A 17746-nucleotide genomic window follows, 5' to 3' on the forward strand; every position below is an offset into this window, starting at 1 on the left:
ACCACCAGTGAAGATGAAATTAAACAAATTATTAGGAGTTATTTTGTCTAATCGTATGCAGTAAAACTGACAGTTTAAGTGAAATGGATGAATACTTACAAAAATATAAACTGCCCAACTTAACATAAGAGGAAATAAATTATTTAAATAACCCTATCTTAGGAAAAGAAATTGAATAAGCCATCAATGAACTTCCTAAGAAAAAATCCCCAGGATCAGACAGATTCACAAGTGAATTCTACCAAGCAAGTAAGGAACAATTAATCCCAACACTATAGAAGCTATCTGAAAAAACAGGTAAAGAAGGAGTCCTACCAAACTCATTTTATAACACAAATGTGGTTTTGATACCTAAACTAGGGAAAGCAAAAACAGAGAAAGAAAACTATAGACCAATTTCCTTCATAAATAGCAATGTAAAATTTTTTAAATAAAATACTGGCAAGGAGATTATAGCAAGATATTACAAATGTCATACATTATGACCAGATGAAATTCACACCAGGAATACAAGGCTGATTTAATATTAGGAAAGTTAGCAACACAATTGACCATATCAATAACAGTAACAACACAAATCATGTGATTATATCAAGATTCAGAAAAAGTCTTTGAGAAAATAGAGCACCCATTCCTAATAAAAACACTAGAAAGCATCAGACTCCATGGAACCTTTCTTAATATAACAAGTAGTATCTTTTTAGATACTTTTTAAGAAAAGGATTTGTTCTGTAAAATTTGGATTCAGTCAAAAGGCTTCACTTAAGGATCTAGAAGGCCACATGTGGCCTCAAGGTCTCAGGTTCTTCACTCTGATCTAAAACCAAGAGCAAGCCTTATTTGTAATGAGCATAAATTTGAAGCCTTCCCAATAAGAACAAGATTGAAGCAAGTATATCCATTTTTACCACTATTACTCACTATTATACTAGAAATGGAGAGAAGGAGAGAATCTGGAACTCAAAAAATTTTTAACTGATTATTAAAAATATTTTACATATAATTGGGAAATATTAATGAAAAATAAAAATTTTAAAATTAAAACAAAACAAGTAGAAAAATTGTACAACTTCCAACCATTGCTTCTAATTCTGCTCTCTGGTGACCAGCAAAACAAATCGTCCTTCTTCCATCCTTCAAATACTTGAAGACAACTATCGAGTCCCCTTAAAGTCTTCCCTTCTCCCACCTAAATATCACCAGTTCCTTCAACTGATACCCATATTCTTCAGTCCTGTTACTACTCTAGTCAGCCTCTTCTAAATATGTTCCAGCCTATATATGTGTTTCCTAAATTGTATGCCCAAAACTGATACTGTCTGATGAGGGCAGAGGATAACAGAGCTCCCTTTGTTGTGGGCTTTACACTTCTCTCGAAGCATCTCAGAATAGCAATTTCTTTGGAGAATTCCATGTTATATTAATGAATCATATTAATCCTCAAGGCTACAAAAACTCCCAGAGCATTTGTACACAGACTGTTATCTATCATATCTTCCCCATTCTAGATTTATAGGGTTTGTTATTTGTTTTTCAAACCCAGGGCAGAACTTTATTTTAGCTCTGGCAAATATCATTTTATTTGAGGCTGTTCACCATTCCAGCCTGCTAAAATCTTTTGGGTTCTAGTTCTGTTATCCAGCAGATTGTCTATCTCTCACATCTTTGTATCATCTCAAAATCAAATAAGCATGCCAGCAATGCCTTCTTCCATGCTACTGATTAAAAATGTTGAATTGCATAGGCCTGCTCTATTGGAGACTACCATCTAGGAAGATCTTAAGTCATTAGCAAGTCTTTGAGTCAGGTATTTTATCATTTTCAAGTCTATAATTACAATCTCTACCATTTTTTCTATAAGACTATTAAGACTGAGTTTATCAAATGCTTAGATTGCTTGGAAGACAGAGATGAAACAGACTCCATTATATACAGCAGACAAATAACAGTATATAAACACAAGATACTTTTATCTTTGATTAAATTATTCAGTCACTCTTTCAACAAGTGCTTTTTGAACATATACTATGTACTTGGCCCTGAAATAGAGGGTGAAATGGAGGTGAAAGGTCCTGAAACAGAAAATACCTGTTAGATCATAAAACAAGTAGAAATCACTTTAGTGTCTAGAAAAGGTAGGCTCAATTTAGCACTGCATAGGATAGGTCCTACCAAGTTCATATCCAAAAGCAGGATTGAATCTTTCTCTCAGTTCACTAGACTGGGGCCCCCAGGGTCACTTTTGAAGGTCACTACTTGCTCCTTGGAGTGCTGATGCTCCACTGACTGTGAATTCAAACTCTAGAATGCTAGGGTGCTGAGGTGCCCTTCATAGTAAGATCATTCAACCTTGGGAAGATAAAACAAGTACAAGAATAACTGTAGTAAAAAGAAGTACATTGAAAGAAATAATAGTTTGTACTTCAGAGTATCACAAATATGGAGCTTGAAGGGACTCAAAATCCATCAAGTCTAAAAATCTGCATTTTACAGTGAAGGAAACTGAAGCCAAGGTCATAAAAATCATAAATGGCAAAACAGAGATTTTATCCAAGTTTCTCTGAATCCAAATCTAGCATTCTTTTCATGGTCACACTACATATCACAAAGCATTTTTTTTCTCATTACCCTGTGAGGTAGGTAGTATAAATTCAGTGACTTGTCCAAGGTCATACAGTTACTAAGTGTTGGAGCAAATACTCAAACCCAGATCTTTTGACTCTGAGTCTAAGGTTCTTCTTATTATACCATATTACCTCAAAAAGGAAAATACAGGATGTTTTCAAGTTGTGCCAAGTAGGTCAGTTTGGAGGAATGATTATTTGTTTAATAATTGACAAAAATAATAATTAACAACATGTTTTCAAGGGATAATTTAGGATAGAATAAGTAGTTTTCTTATTTCTCCCTTTAACGCATACTATCCACTCAACAAGTCAGCTTTAGGGTGTGGGCCAAACTCTCATTTCTTTTTGGCTTCTATGGTGTGATCCTGAGGGCTACATACAATGTCCAAGAGAAAACATTGGTTGCCTAAAATCATGAGAAGTCACTTCTAACCATATGTAATAGCCACAGCTATTTCCAGCTGAATAATAATAATAATTAAGCCCCAAATTCAATTCTGTTATTCTCAGTTGCAATTTTTGTTATTATCCACTGACCATCAAATTCCAGTGGTCTTTGCTGCCTTAGCATCAATTACAAATTCCACTATTTGGCATTTAAAGCTCTCACAGCCTTGTTCTTTCCTGCCTCTCAAGTCTTCTTACACATTCCTTCCCTCCCTGCAATCTGTAACAGTCATACTTGCCTATTGTTTTTTTCATGCTTAACACTTCATCTCCCATCTTCATGCTTTTGCACTGCCTTTTTCCCACACTTGGAATATTTCCTCCTCACCTTCATCCCCTGGAATCCATGATTTCTTTCAAGATTCAAACTCAATTACAACCTTCTGTAGGAACATTTTCCTGATCCCCCAGCTGCTTTTACATTTCCTCCAAAAATTACCTTTTTAATTCATTTTGCATGTATTACATATATACTATTTATGTAGCAGACTGTAGGGTCTGGTGTCTGACCACTCTCTCGTAGGTCATCCAACCATAGCCTGACATCCCTATAGCAGTCTAGGTGTGTGTTAGATGATTTATCAGTGATAAATTTTTAATGCCTTCTTATTAATTTATTAGCTCAAAGTCCCACATTAATTCAACCAATATTAATTATTCAAATGAACTAGAGAAACATCCTTTCCTAGTAGTAATTACTCTTCTTTATCTATGTTAAAATATATATTATAATTATTGTGAATATATAATTTTAAAAATTGATAAAATATATATGGAACTATTTACAATATTTTTGCAATTAACAGTGTCACAAGCTGTCACCTCAAGCCTGCTACATATCAGTGTCATGGTCCTTTTCGAGAACAAAGGACAAACACAACAATACATCAGTAGTTTATAACAAAGCATTCAACTCATTCTAGATGAAATTTAAAACATTTTCAAATTTCTTTCCAGAATTAACCCTTTTCTCTTTGTTCCCGCTTCAATGACTGTAGGAAAAAATGTTTCCAAAATACACCCTACCACTGTCCGACTCTCCATGACCCCATTCAGGGTTTTCCTGGCATAGATACTGGAGTAGTTTGCCATTTCCTTCTCCAGGTCACTTTACATATGAGGAAACTGAGGCAAACAAGGGTTAAGTGACTTGTCCAGGGTTACACAATTAGTACATGTCTGAAGTCGAACTTGAACACAGGGAGGTAAGTCTCCCTGGCTCCAGGCCCAGAGCTCTATCCACTGTATCACCTAGCTCCCCACTGCCTACTAGCTCCTCACGAATTCTTTACAAAATGGCTTCATAATACCATAGTTAAAATAGTTACAATAGGAAGAAGTTTCTCCTCACCTTCATCCTGGCTTCTCCACAGACTCTATATAGATCCACACGGATCACAGATAAAAGACACGGCTTCTGTTTCAGTCCATGGAAGAGGTCAGTGAAGTCACTTCTCAGCAGCTACTTCCAATTGTCAACACTCTTTTATCAACAATCCATCTGAGCTCTTAAAGCTACAATAACAAGATCAGTAGTTTCTGTCACATAGATATTCACAAGGTTAACATATATATGCACATGTATATATATGTATGTATGTATATATGTGCATGTGTATATGTGTGTATGTGGGTGTTGGGGGGGGTATAAGTGTGGGTATGTATGCCTGTACCATCTCCCATTAAAAACCTAAGTTCTTTGAGTATAGGAACTCTTTCATTTTGTCTTTCTCTTCTCAGTATTTATCATAGTCCCTGACACAGAGTAACCACTTAAATGCTTGTTGACTGGCTGAATGACCAGAGTAATTAGGTGTTTTCATTATCTCTTGTAGAAACTGATCATGATATATGAAGTCTAAAAAAGAAGGTAAGTCTAAAAATATCAAGCAATTAAATGACCCAAAAGAATGTGCTATTAGTAGAAAAAAGGACTGGACTAGTGTGGGCTTAGCAAGCCCTTTCCCTTACTGACCCTCAGTTTCCTTCTATGTAAAATGAAGTAGTTAAATCCCCTAGACCCTTCTAGCTCTAAAATTCTATTATTCTAAGTCATATCTAAAGTTGACTTTGAGCTACAAGAGGATATGTGGTTCTTCTCTGCTGTAAACAGGCACAGCTGGGAGTTAGATACTTGAGTTCTATTCTCAGCTCTACCATTAACCAACTGGGGGCAGCTAGGCGGTGCAGTGGATAGAGCACCAGTGCAGGAGTGACCTGAGTTCAAATTTCACCTCAGACACTTGACACTCACTAGCTTTGTGACCTTGGGCAAGTCACTTAACCCCAACTGCCTCATCCTGGGTCATCTCCAGTCATCCTGAGGAATATCTGGTCACTGGATTCAGATGGCTCTGGAGAAGAAGTGACGCTGGTGATCTGCACAGCCCTCCCTCATTCAAAGTCAAGTGCAAGCCATGTCATCATTTCTCTGACGGCATGGTCTTCTTCAGCAGTGAAGGATGAACACACACACACACACACACACACACACACACACACCATTAACCAGCTATGTCACCTTGAAAAAGTTACTTAATCTCTTCAAAGGACTCAATTTCCCAATCTTTAAAATAAGATGGTTGGTTTACCCTCAATGATGTCTGAAAGATTTTCTGGGCTCTTTGGCAGAGGGAGAGAGTATAGGGGGAAATGCGGATGATATAGAAATAAAAGATATCAATAAAATATAATTAAAAAATTAAAAAATGTTCCTGTTCTTAATATCTAAAAATCTAATGTCCAGTTTGTAGCAAGACATTCATATCTAGAGACTGAAAAAACCTATAGAACAAGCAGGAATTAAATTTCAAATAGAACTCATTTCCTTTTCCCTAAAATCCACTCTTTTTCCTTACTTCCCTATTTCAGTGAGGTACATCACTATCTTTCTAGTAACACTAGACTTGGTTATCTTTGTCCTGTCAGAAGATTAATCTGGAAACTGTGTGGAGGATAGACTGGAGAGGGGAGATCAGTTAGGAGGATATTACCCTAGTTACTATGTGAGAGGTAGTTGCTATATGTATGAATAATGAAGAGAGGGGGATGGATGTGGGAGATGTTATAGAAATGGAATTCCCCAAACTAGGAGACTGAGTGATATGGAATGAGGGAATGTGAAAAACTGAGGATGATTCTAAGGTTACAAAATAGTGTTACTAAAAAGACAGTGATGTACCTCACTGAAATAGGGATGTAAGGAAAAAAGGGGTTATTCTGAGTGCTACTGTTATTCTCTTAAATATGTATTATCTTTCATGTATAGGAATAGAATACCTATCTAATGCCTGATTTATAATGCACATTAAGTATCTTTTATTGCCCCCCTTTTGAGGAAACCCCAGACTTGAACTATAAGTAAAATCTTTCCTGGGGTCCTGGTCTGCCAGGCCTAGAGGCCTGTGTGGGCTACCCGAGTCTTCTTACCTCACCTCCGAGGTCTTCGGTTGGCCAAAACCGGATGCTCATATGAGAGAAAGGACGTTCCAGAGTCGAACAAGGGTTGAGCTTTATTTCAGGGTCTAGTTACAAGTGCAGGGGGGTCTTCCTTAGGAGGAAGAGGGGGAGATTTCCTAAGGAGGCTAGGATCTTAAGGGATTAGAAGTAGAAGTACAAGCGGGGGGAGAGGGGGAGAGGAGAGAGGAAAGAAGAGAAGCGGAGCCTACTGTCCTCTTGGCTCTGGTCAGATACTTAACAAGGTGAAGAGTGTAAAAACAGGGAGCCTAATTCCTCTCATTAGAGGCCATCCACCCCAGGACTGAACCTATTCTGGACCACTTGTCAAGTGCTAGAAATGAGAGACTTTGCTTGAGGAAAGAGAGTAGGGGCAAGTGCTCCAGTGCCTTGGGCCCCGCAAAGGTTTCTTTTTTTAAAAAAAGTGGTTTCTTTTTAAGTTTCAACATTTACTTCCATAAGATTTTGAGTTTTGAATTTTCTTCCCTTTCCCTCTCCTCTCCCCCTCCAAGATGACATGCAACCTGATATATGTTCTACATATACATTCATATTAAACATATTTTCATATTAGTCATGTTGTAAAGAAGAATTAGAATCAATGGGAGAAACCACGGGAAAAAACAAAAAAAGAGAGTGAGAGTAAATAGTATGCTTCCATAGTTCTTCTTCTGGATGTGGACAGCATTTTCCATGAGTGTTCTGGAGTTGTCTTCAATCTCTGCATCACTCAGAAGTGCTAAGTACGTTAAAGTTAGTCATTGCACAATGTTGCTGTTACGTCGTACAATGTTCTCCTGGTTCTGCTCACTTCACTCAGCATAAGTTCATGGAAGTCTTTCCAGGTTTTTTTGAAGTCTGTCATCATTTCCTATGGAATAATAGTATTCCATTACATTCATATACCACAATTTGTTCATCCATTCCCCAACTGATGGGCATCCCCTCAATTTCCAATTCTTGGCCACCACAAAAAGACCAGCAAAGGTTTCTTAAGGTTAAACTTGGATGTTTTATGTTGTTTCCCACAACAGAATGTAAGCACCTTGAGAGTAGAACCTGCTTCAATTTTGTCTTTGCATGATCATCACCTAGCATAGTGCTTGTGAACACTAGACATTTAGTAATTCTTGCTGAATGAATGAATAAATTCTACATTTACTGAGCACATGCTATGTGAAAGAGGCCTTGTGGTAAGTGCCACCTGAGAGACCACAATGAAAAGTCAAAAACCAAAAAGTTCTATGTCACACGCTCTGTGACCCAGCCCAGCTGCCCTCTTTGCTGTTCATTTCACAAGGCACCCCATATCTACTCTTCATACCTTGACTGGGGGTTCCTTTGGTTTTTGCATTTATTCATTAAATTTAAAATAATAATAATAACTCACTCATGATATATTTTTAAAGTCCTATCTTTCAATTTCATATTTTAATTCAGTTTTATTTTATTTTCACTTTTGAATTATCTCTCTCCTTCTTTCCCTTCCTCCATATATCAGGAAGACAAGAAGAACAAAAACCATTGCAAATATGTATAATCATCAAAAATAAATTCCACTTTATACCTTTGTACTAAGCTGCCCTCCATGCCTGCAATGTATATTTTCCTAACTTCTGTCATACTAAATCTTTCCCTTCCTTCAAGATACAAGTCAAGAACTACCTTCTACATGAAACTTTTCTTGATTTCCCCCAACTGCTAGTGCCCTGCCTACCCTACTTCCTTGTATCTTGCCATTTTGTGTTTATTTGTATTTATTTATTTTCTTATATACCTACTGGTCTTATGGGACTCTAAACTCCTTGAGAGCAGGAATTATTGGAGGGGATGGAATAAAAGCTGGGACTTGCTTGAGTTCTTCCCCAAACCCCTTCAAAAACCTGTAAAAAATAACTCCAAACAAATTCTAGAATTGCAGGACTTACAAAATGAAGGAGAGTAACAAGTTTCTAGCCCAAGACAGCCTGGAAGGTCGACATAAAGGGCCTATCACACTGGGCTGGGAGCAGAGCAGAGCACAGTTCAATGTGGACTGCAATTGCATAGACAGGGCTGAACCAGACCTCAGGAGACTGAATCACCGGCAGCTGTGGCAGTTTCCAAACTTTTCAACCCACAAACCCCAAAGACAGCATGGAAAGTCAGTGGGAAAACTCTTGTCAGACCTGGTTGAGAGAAGATCATGGTCTGGCCCCAGGCCCAGGGAAGCGGAGGTAGTGGCAGCAGCAGCAACACCAACAGCAAGCAGCAGTTGCAGCAGCTGCTTCTGGAGCTTCCAGACAGTGTGGGGATTAAGGAGCTGATCAGAGGAAAATTGCAGGGATCTCTTTGCTGGTGCTGAAGCAGGATTCTCTTGCTTTGCCCTGCTTGGATCTGGGTCACAGTCCTAGAGTGAGAAAAAATGCTGATGTGGTAGACCTTATGGTACAGTAGAGAGAGAATCCTCCTCACAGTTCCAAGGCAGAAAAGACTGCTTGTGGTCACTCACAGACCAGAGCATAGGCCAGGAAAGGAGTAAACACCTCTCTTTTGATCATACCACCTTGAAAGAACTGAAAATTTACAAGTCCCTAGAAGTATCTCTGAAAATAGTTACACAAAACCCCTTTAGTTTGGGATAGTATACTGCCTCTCCCCCACTGGAAGCAGAGTCCTACATTGACAAAGAGTTAGAGAGTCAAGTATTTGGCTGGGAAAATGAGCAGACAATATAAAAAAAACCTCAGACTGCAGAATCTTACTTTGGTGACAAAGAAGATCAAAACATACAACCAGAAGAAGCCAATAAAGTCAAAGCTCCTACATCAAAAGCCTCCAAGAAAAATATGAATTGGTCACAGGCCATGGGAGAGCTCGAAAAGAATTTTGAAAATCAAGTAAGAGAAGTAAAGGAGAGTAGGAATTGTTTCGTTGTCCATGTATCTGTATTCTCAGAACCTAGCACTGTACCTGGCATATAGCTGGTTCTTAAATGTTTTTTGATTGATAATCCCTGGTTTCCAAGTAATAAGTCCTTTGAAAGAGGAAGGATATAAGCTAAGGGTGGAGTTGGGACTAGAGGAAGGTAAATTTAGGCAGCTATTGAGGGTATGCAAAACATAGAGTGTGCAAGGAGGGATTCTTTAATGTACTTTTATTAAATGCATATATGTTTAATGCCAGAAAATTCCTCTTTCCATGGCACATAGGGATTTTTCTGATGAGCTATATCACATGTGAAGCCTCTAGAAATACAATCTTCAAACTTTACCTTTTCTAATTCAGCTACCTTGTGCCTTTCATTTTCTCTATAACATTTCAATTTGAGTACACATGGTGCTGAAATGAGCATTTTTCCTTTTGTACAAAGAGCCCAAGGTTGAGTATAGATCAGGGGTGGGGAATCTATGTCCTTGAGGCCACATGTAGCTGCACATAAGGTTCTAGAAGACCACATGTGGCCTCAAAGCCACCAGTTCCCCACCCCTGGTATAGATACTTCAAACATGAAACTTCTAATACTATGAAATTGAAAAACAAAGAGGGAACAGAAGGTAAGAAACTACGAGGCAAATGAGAGAGTTAGAAGGGGGAATAGGATGAACAGATGTGAACCCCAGGTAGGAGGCAATCAGTTCAAATACTTAATCAATTTTGCAGTTCATATTTTATCAAATTCTGTTAGTTAGTTAGTTTTTGTTCAGTCATTTTTCAGTTATGTTTGACTCTTTGTGACTCCATTTTGGGTTTTCTTGACAAAGATGCTAAAATGGATTGCCATTTCCTTCTCCAGCTCATTTTACAAATGAAGAAACTGAGGCAAATAGGTTTAAGGAACTTTGCCCAGGGTCACACAGTTATTAAATGTTTGAGGCCAGATCTCAACTCATGAAGATGAGTCTTCCTGACTGCAGGTTTGGCACTCTGTGCACTACGGCACCACCTAGCTGTCCCTCATTTAGGTAGAAGGGACCATAAACTCCCTTCCATCCCTAATTAACCTTGGAAAATATTTAAAATAAGGAAATGTTTAAATAATTAAAGAGGAAGAGAAGCAAAGAGTTTAAGTCTACTTCCTTGAATAGAGTTACCTAGAAAATTAGACATGGGATGCCAGAAGCAAATCAGAAGTAACACTGTCGCCTAAATTCCCAACATTGCAGTGTCCTGATCAGTAATTAAAGGAAGTTGTGGTATAATTTCTTTAATCATAAGTCAGAGAGTAAAAAGGATCTTAGAGGTTGTCTAGTCGAGTGCTTTGTGACCCACAGTTCAAGAAGTGCTAAAGGGGTTGATTGTGGAAAAAGTTTATGGAACCCTGGAGTCCAAACCTCCCTATTTTAAAACTGGAGAAACTGAGGTCCAATCAAGGTAAATTAATTCAAGTTTACATAGTAAGCCAATGGCAGAGTTGAGTTTAAAACCTAGGTTCTCTAATTTCAAATACACATATCTTCCCATTTTGTTTGTTGTCTCCTGCCATGCCATGCTACCTCTTACTGGACTTAAAAGTCAGAAGACCTGGGTTCAAGTCCTGATTCTACTACTTTAGCTGTATGTCCTTGAACAGGTCATTTACCTTCTCTTGGTCTCAATTTCCTTCTCTGTAAAAAAAGGAAAATCACACTCAAGCTATGTTATAATGTGAAGAAAGCTCTTTATAAATTGTAAAAATGGTATAGAAATGAGCTGTCTAGGGAAAAAAACTCTAATGTTGTAGGTTCATCTATACTCACAGTTAACAAATGAATGGTATTATAAGAATTCAGCAAAGTATAGTATTACTCACATCTCCACTAAAATCCAGGTCAACTTGTTCCCTGTGGACTCTGATATCACCGTCAATCAAGTTCAGTAAGAACAGGCATCAGTGAGATCAGAAAAATTTTCCTTGAACACATATCAAATCAGGTGGGTCTTAATGGTCCAGAGGCAGAACAAGGGAAACACCCCAAACCTATTTTTCTGGCAAATCTCATAACAATGTCTTGAATTTTAAAGGCAGGTACCAAAAAACTATCTGATTGCTGAAGATGTAGATTCTAGGAAGTTCGGAATATCATGTCATCTTGGGGAGGAGGGAGGAGAGAGAGGAGAAGAAAATTCACAACTCAAAATCTTATGGAAGTGAATGCTGAAAACTAAAATAAATTAATTATTTTAAAAACCATTCAGAATGAAATGGAAACAAAAGTAAATATTCCATACCCAACAGGGCTGACACATCTTCCAAATTCTGAGATTATTTGAGCTGTAAGAGAGAAAGAGGAAGGGAGAGAATAGGAGGGATATTGACTTGAGACATGTGACTTCCTGGAAGTTTTCTTTGCCTTCCCTGTATTTTGAATGCCTTTCACACTGAGCAATGTTACCGTACCCACTTTGTTTTTGCTTTTATATGGTTAGAGAATACCTCTTTTGTCATCCCCCTCCTCTCAGTAATCTTCATATCTCTCCCTATTTACTGTTTCTTCCATGTGGTCTAAAACATGCTTGTGTCTCCTCATCCTTAAAAAAAAAAAACCAACCAAAAAAAAACCCCTTCACTTAATCCCAACATCCCTGAGAGCTATCATCCTGTATCTCTTTTCCTAGTCTTCTTTATAGTGTCTTCCTTCTGAGATCCCTATATATACTGTATTTACATAATTATTTGCTTTTAAGTGTGGAGAGGTTGATTATCAAAGGTTGACCTCTAAAGGATGAAGTGATTTGGTCACTGTAACTCATGAAGATGGTCCACTAAGGTGTGGAGAGATTTTAATTTGCATTAGTTGAAAGAATGCCCATATCAATGAAGTCAGTTTTGGAATATTCAGGCATATTCTAAATCCTGCATTTTCCCAATTTTCCTGTTTAAGGAGGAAATGTAGTACAGTGGATAAAGTGTTAGATTTGGAACCATGAAGATGCAGGTTCAAATATTGCCTGAAACTTACTAGCCATGTGACCTTAAGCAATTAAGCTTCTCTATTAGCCTCAGTTAAGGATAATAATAAATGGAATACATTCAAATAAACCCAAACTGACATAGTTAGGAAGGAGATCATTCTAAATTAACAATAAAATTAACTGATGTCAATATAGAACTTTAAAGTTTGGGAAGAGCTTTATATACTTTATCTCATTTTAACTTAATGGCTGTTTACAACTTGTTCCCTTACAATTCTTTCCCTAAGACAGGTAAGAAATGATGAACAGGTGGAGTTCAGAAAAACCTGTAAACCAACATGAACTGATGCTGAGTGAAATGGGCAGAACAAGGACAGCATTGTACATAGCAACAGTCACATTTTTCAATGACTGACTTGGTATCTCTTTTCAGAAATTCAAGGATCTAAGACAACTCCAAATGACTCATGATGGAAAATGCTATCCACATCCAGAGAATGAACTCTGGAGTCTGAATACAGATGGAAGCATACTATTTACTCTTTTTTTCTTATTGTTTTATTTCTTCTTTTTTTTTTTTGGTTCCTCCCATTAGTTCTAATTCTTTCTTACATCATGACTAATGTGAAAATATGTATTAATACGAATGTATCAGATTGCACACCATCTTAGGGAGCAGAGAGGAGACAAGGGGGAGAAAATTTAAAACTCAAAATTTTATGGAAGTGAATGCTGAAAATGAAAAATAAATAAATTTTTTAAAAATTGTTCTCTCCTTGTTTGTATTCTAGAAAACCTTGGCTTTATTCATAGTTCAGGGGTAAGTTTCAGCCTTACTTTAGAGAGGCAACACAGAGTAGTAGAAAACCCACTAGCTTTGGATTCAGAAGACCTAGTTTGACTCCTGTCTGTAACTTAATATTTGGGCAAGCCATCTTCTCTCTTTAGCTTCAGTTTCCTCCTCCTGAAAATGAGGAACTTTGACTAGACAACCTTTAAGATCCTTCCCAACCTTAAATCTCATGATCCCTGTCTGTTATCACAAGTTCCAAAACAGAGGAATCTTAAACTGAACTTGCCTGAACTTGCAGCTTTCCAGAAAATCAGTCTTTCACTACCCAATGCCATTTCCAAATGTGAATTAATAAGAAGTTGGTTGATAATATAGGAACTACCAGATAAATCTCTGACACTTTATGAGAGATTTTCTCAGATTTTTTCTTCTCCTAAGCTAGTCATTAACCAAGCAGTTCCTCAGTTACTAAGAAGGATACCTCAAACTGGAGCAGGATGAACTCTGAGAAATCATGTAGTTAATTCTAAGCTGGGTAGTTCAGTGGAGCAGGTAAGAATGGAGTACAAGTACAAAAACAGAGTCCTCCTCACTTGACTTCTGTATCATCAGTTCTTCTGAAATGTGTCAGGGAGGTGGCATAATGTAGAGTATTGGACTTGGATTTAGGAAGTCATGAGTTTGAATCTTGTTTCAGACACTAAGTGTGTGACCCTGGGCAAATCACTTGACCTTTCTCAGTCTCAGTTTCCTCATCTGTAATGAATATCATAATAGCAATAACTAATTGGGTTGTTGTGAGGATTAAATGACATAATAATATGTTTAAAATGCTTTGCAAACTTTAAAGGGATCTGTAAATGTTGGCTCTTATACTAGACTGCCCAAATACAAAGTGAATTGGGAGAAGATGAGGTTAATGGGACGTCTATTACTTCACTGTCACTTGTGTTAATCCAAAAGTTTCCTTAGGAGAGTGCATAAATCTGTATAGCCTTGTGCATAAGAAAGTAGGAGTTCCTCTTAAAAATGGTGCTGGAGGCTAAATTCTCTTGGAGCTGGGATGGAAGTTACTGAAACAGATGGTGAGGCAGGGACAGAGAAAGAGCCTTCTGTAGAATTTGCAGGGAGTGCCAAGGTACAAAATAAGCTATGATTTCATTCAAAAGTATAGTGTGCCCCCAAGTGCACTTTCTAGCCAGCTCTATACAATCTCTGAAGCCAATCAAGTATCCGTTTTTAGTGGCTAGAGTGATGGATAAAGAATCAAAAAGACCTGGATTCAAATTCCATCTCTCATCTTTATACTCTGTGTGATGCTGGACAGAGAAGAGGTAGCGGATAGGGAACTGGATTTAGTGTCTGCAAGATCTGAGTACAAATCTTCTATGTGACCCTATACATATCACTTAACCTCTCTGAGTTTCATTTTCCTCATCTGTAAAATGAGGAGGTGGGCCTCAAAGGTCCCTTCTGGCTCTAGATCTAAAATCCTTTGTTTTATAGATAGCCCTAGGAAACAAACAGCTCAAAGGACATCTGCATTGAACGTTTTAGTTTCCTTTAGTCAACCTTTCAGAGAAAAGCCTATCTTTCCCAACCAGTTCCTTGAGGTCGTCATTAAAATAGACTACTCAATTAATTGTTCTGCCTGGGGACACTATATTCTGAAGGCTACAGGTCTCCTCGTAAACTGGAACCAGTGTCACTGACCTACAGCACTGGCACCTCTCCTTGATAAAAAGCTAGATTTCTTTTGTTTCTGACTTTTATGTCCTAACTAAATCATTAGAAGTCAATGGTTCAGCACCCTTAAAACTGGTCCCACTTAAAATACTTCCCAAAGCCTCTTAATACATGCAAGGAACTCTCCAGATACAAAAATATGGCTTTCATATAAGTCTCTGTACCCTAACTCTCTCTACAGAATGGAGCCTCCATCTGTCCCTCTGCTACATATAAAAGCAGGTTTCATGCCCACAAGCTATTTGTTAGGGTAACTCCATCAACCTCCCAGTAATTAGTGGTAACTCATTGCTACTGACTATACTTATCTTGCTGGTGATTCATTCACCACTCCCTTTATTCTGCCTCATTTTTGGTGTTTTTTGAATTGGGAGTTGTTTATGGCAGAAAGCTCAGCCCTTCTTTAAACCTTTGCCAAGTACCAAGTCCACCCTTTCTGACCCATAGCAAGAGCATCACACAAGCCCTGCAGATTTTCAGTGAGGTATACACTACATGCCATTTAGTGGGATTCTCAGCCCCACAAAGATACATTGTTGGAATGAGATGGCTCATAAGCAGGCACAGAGTTTACAATGCCAAAGTGGTTTAAAAAAAGCCTTCTGTAAAAAGTTCCTAATTGATACCTCTGATAGAAGTCTGATGTCTAACATATACTATGTAGGAAAATAACATAAATTAACAAGACCAAGATCCATTCCTCTAATACATAAGTGGTCAAAAGATATGAACAGTTTTTATAAAAAGAATTATAAGCTATCAAAAACCATATTCATATTACTAATAAAATAAATGAAAATTAAAACAACTCTGAGGAGTTTTTTTTATTTGTTTCACTCAGAATACTGGCAAAAAATGGCAAAAGAGTCATAGATCTAGAGCTGGAAAAGACCTCACAAGCCATCTAGTCTGCTGACCATGTTTGACAATAAGGATATTAAGGCCCCAGGGAGGTTGAATAATTTGCCTAAGACTACACAAGAAGCACCAGAGGTGGATTCTGAACCCTGGTCAACCAGGTGATACAGTGTTCCTGGAGTCAGGAAAATCTGAGTTCAAGTCCAGCCTCAGACTCTTACTAGCTGTGTGATCCTGGGAAAGTCACCTAACCCCTATTTACCTCAGTTCTTCATCTGTAAAATGGGACACACTATAGAAGTACCTTTGCCAAGAAAACCCAACAGACAAAGGGTATGGGGTCGCACAGAGTCGGACATGACTGAATGACAGAACAACATTTACTCTTCTTAATATGTTAAATGAGCAGTTGGAAGACAATGCAGGAATGTAGTGTTGGTATGCTTCTAAGTAGGTAAAAGAGAAATAAAGGACCCAACTACACCAAAACATACGTAGTAACACTTTTTGTGGTAGCAAAAAGCCAAAGTGAATGTCTGTGAATTGCCCACAAAGGCCTCCACTTCACTTCTAGGCTACCATCTCCAAACCATGCTGCCATACCTCCTCTGGTCTTTCCTAGCTCCCTTTTTAAGGTAGTCTTCCTCTACTAGAATGTAAGTTCCTAAGTGCAGAGACATGTTAGCTTTTCTTATTGGTGCTTAGTCCAGTGTCTGGCACATAGTAAATGCTTAATAAATGGTAACTGAAGATATGGATGTAATAGAATACTGTTGCATTTTAAGTAACAATAAATATTAGGAATTAAGAAAAATGTAGGAAGACTTATAAGAACTGATACAAAATGAGGTAAGCCAGATCAGAATCACAACATACAGAATGACTAAAATAATGTAAACCAACAGAAGTTAAAAATTTAATCATTGTAATGACAAATCTTGGTCCTGAAGAAAAGATGAGGATGCCTCTTCTACTAGAAAGGTGGAGAAATACAAGCACAGACTACATAGCAAACACCGTCAGATGTGATTTTGTTGTTCAGAGGAGTCCAATTCTTTGTGACTCCATTTGGGGTTGTCTTGACAAAGATACTAGAGTGGGTTTGCCATTTTCTTCTCTAGTTCATTTTACAGATGAGGAAACTGAAGCAAACAGGGTTAAGTGACTTGCCCAGGGTCACCTAGTAAATATCTGAAGACTATTGGCAACTTAAATAAGTTAAATAACTTTTCTGTAAAATACCTCATGTGAAGATCAAATGACAATGAAAATGATAAGCTTATATTTTGTAGTGCATTAAGGGTACAAACAACTTGATAAACACCTTCAGTCAATCAACAAAAATTTGTTAAAATGCCTATGTGTTAGGACAAAAAAAGAAACAATTCTTGTCATCAAGAAGCTTATATTCCAGCAGGGGAGATGACATGTACACATATAAGTAAATACAAAACACATACAAAGGAGATACAAAATACTTTCATGGGAGTGGAAGTCCTAGTAGTTTGGGGCATGAGGAATGGTCTTCCATAGAAAGGAGTTAACAATCCTAAGAGGTGGATATGAGAAGGAAGCATATGCTAGGCATAAGAGAGACAGCCACTAGAAAGGATAGAATACTATGTGTAAGCAACAGCAAGTAAGCCATTTAGATGTACAATAGAGTACTTATAGGGGAAGGCTGTGTAACAATAAGCCTAGAAAGTTACATTAGGATCCTATCATAAAGGGTTTAAAATTATTAATAGGAGCATTAGTATTTTATCCTAGAGGCTTCTGAGTGGGACAGAGAATGGACAGACTTGTGTTTTAGGACTGTTGCTTTACGGTAGATGGATTGCAGAGAGGAGAGACTGGAGGCAAGGAGACTAAATAGAAGGCTATTGCAATAATTCTGGTGAGAAGTGATGAGGGTGCCCACTAGGATGGTAGCAGTGGGAACAGA

The 17746-nt window shown here is 37.8% G+C and overlaps 1 long non-coding RNA gene across 1 annotated transcript in view; it reads right to left on the reverse strand.

The window, feature by feature from the left end:
- Positions 1–6568: 6568 nt before the first annotated feature.
- The window catches only part of LOC140519901 (uncharacterized), a 28981-nt gene continuing 17803 nt past the window's right edge, over positions 6569–17746 (reverse strand). Inside the window, exons 2-3 of the long non-coding RNA XR_011972320.1 lie at positions 8699–8919; positions 6569–7401 (exon numbers count right to left, since the gene is read on the reverse strand). This is a non-coding gene — a long non-coding RNA (uncharacterized lncRNA). The remainder of the gene's footprint in view (positions 7402–8698; positions 8920–17746) is intronic.

Source organism: Notamacropus eugenii, chromosome 1, assembly GCF_028372415.1.
Source record: "Notamacropus eugenii isolate mMacEug1 chromosome 1, mMacEug1.pri_v2, whole genome shotgun sequence".
Classification (NCBI taxonomy): domain Eukaryota; kingdom Metazoa; phylum Chordata; class Mammalia; order Diprotodontia; family Macropodidae; genus Notamacropus; species Notamacropus eugenii.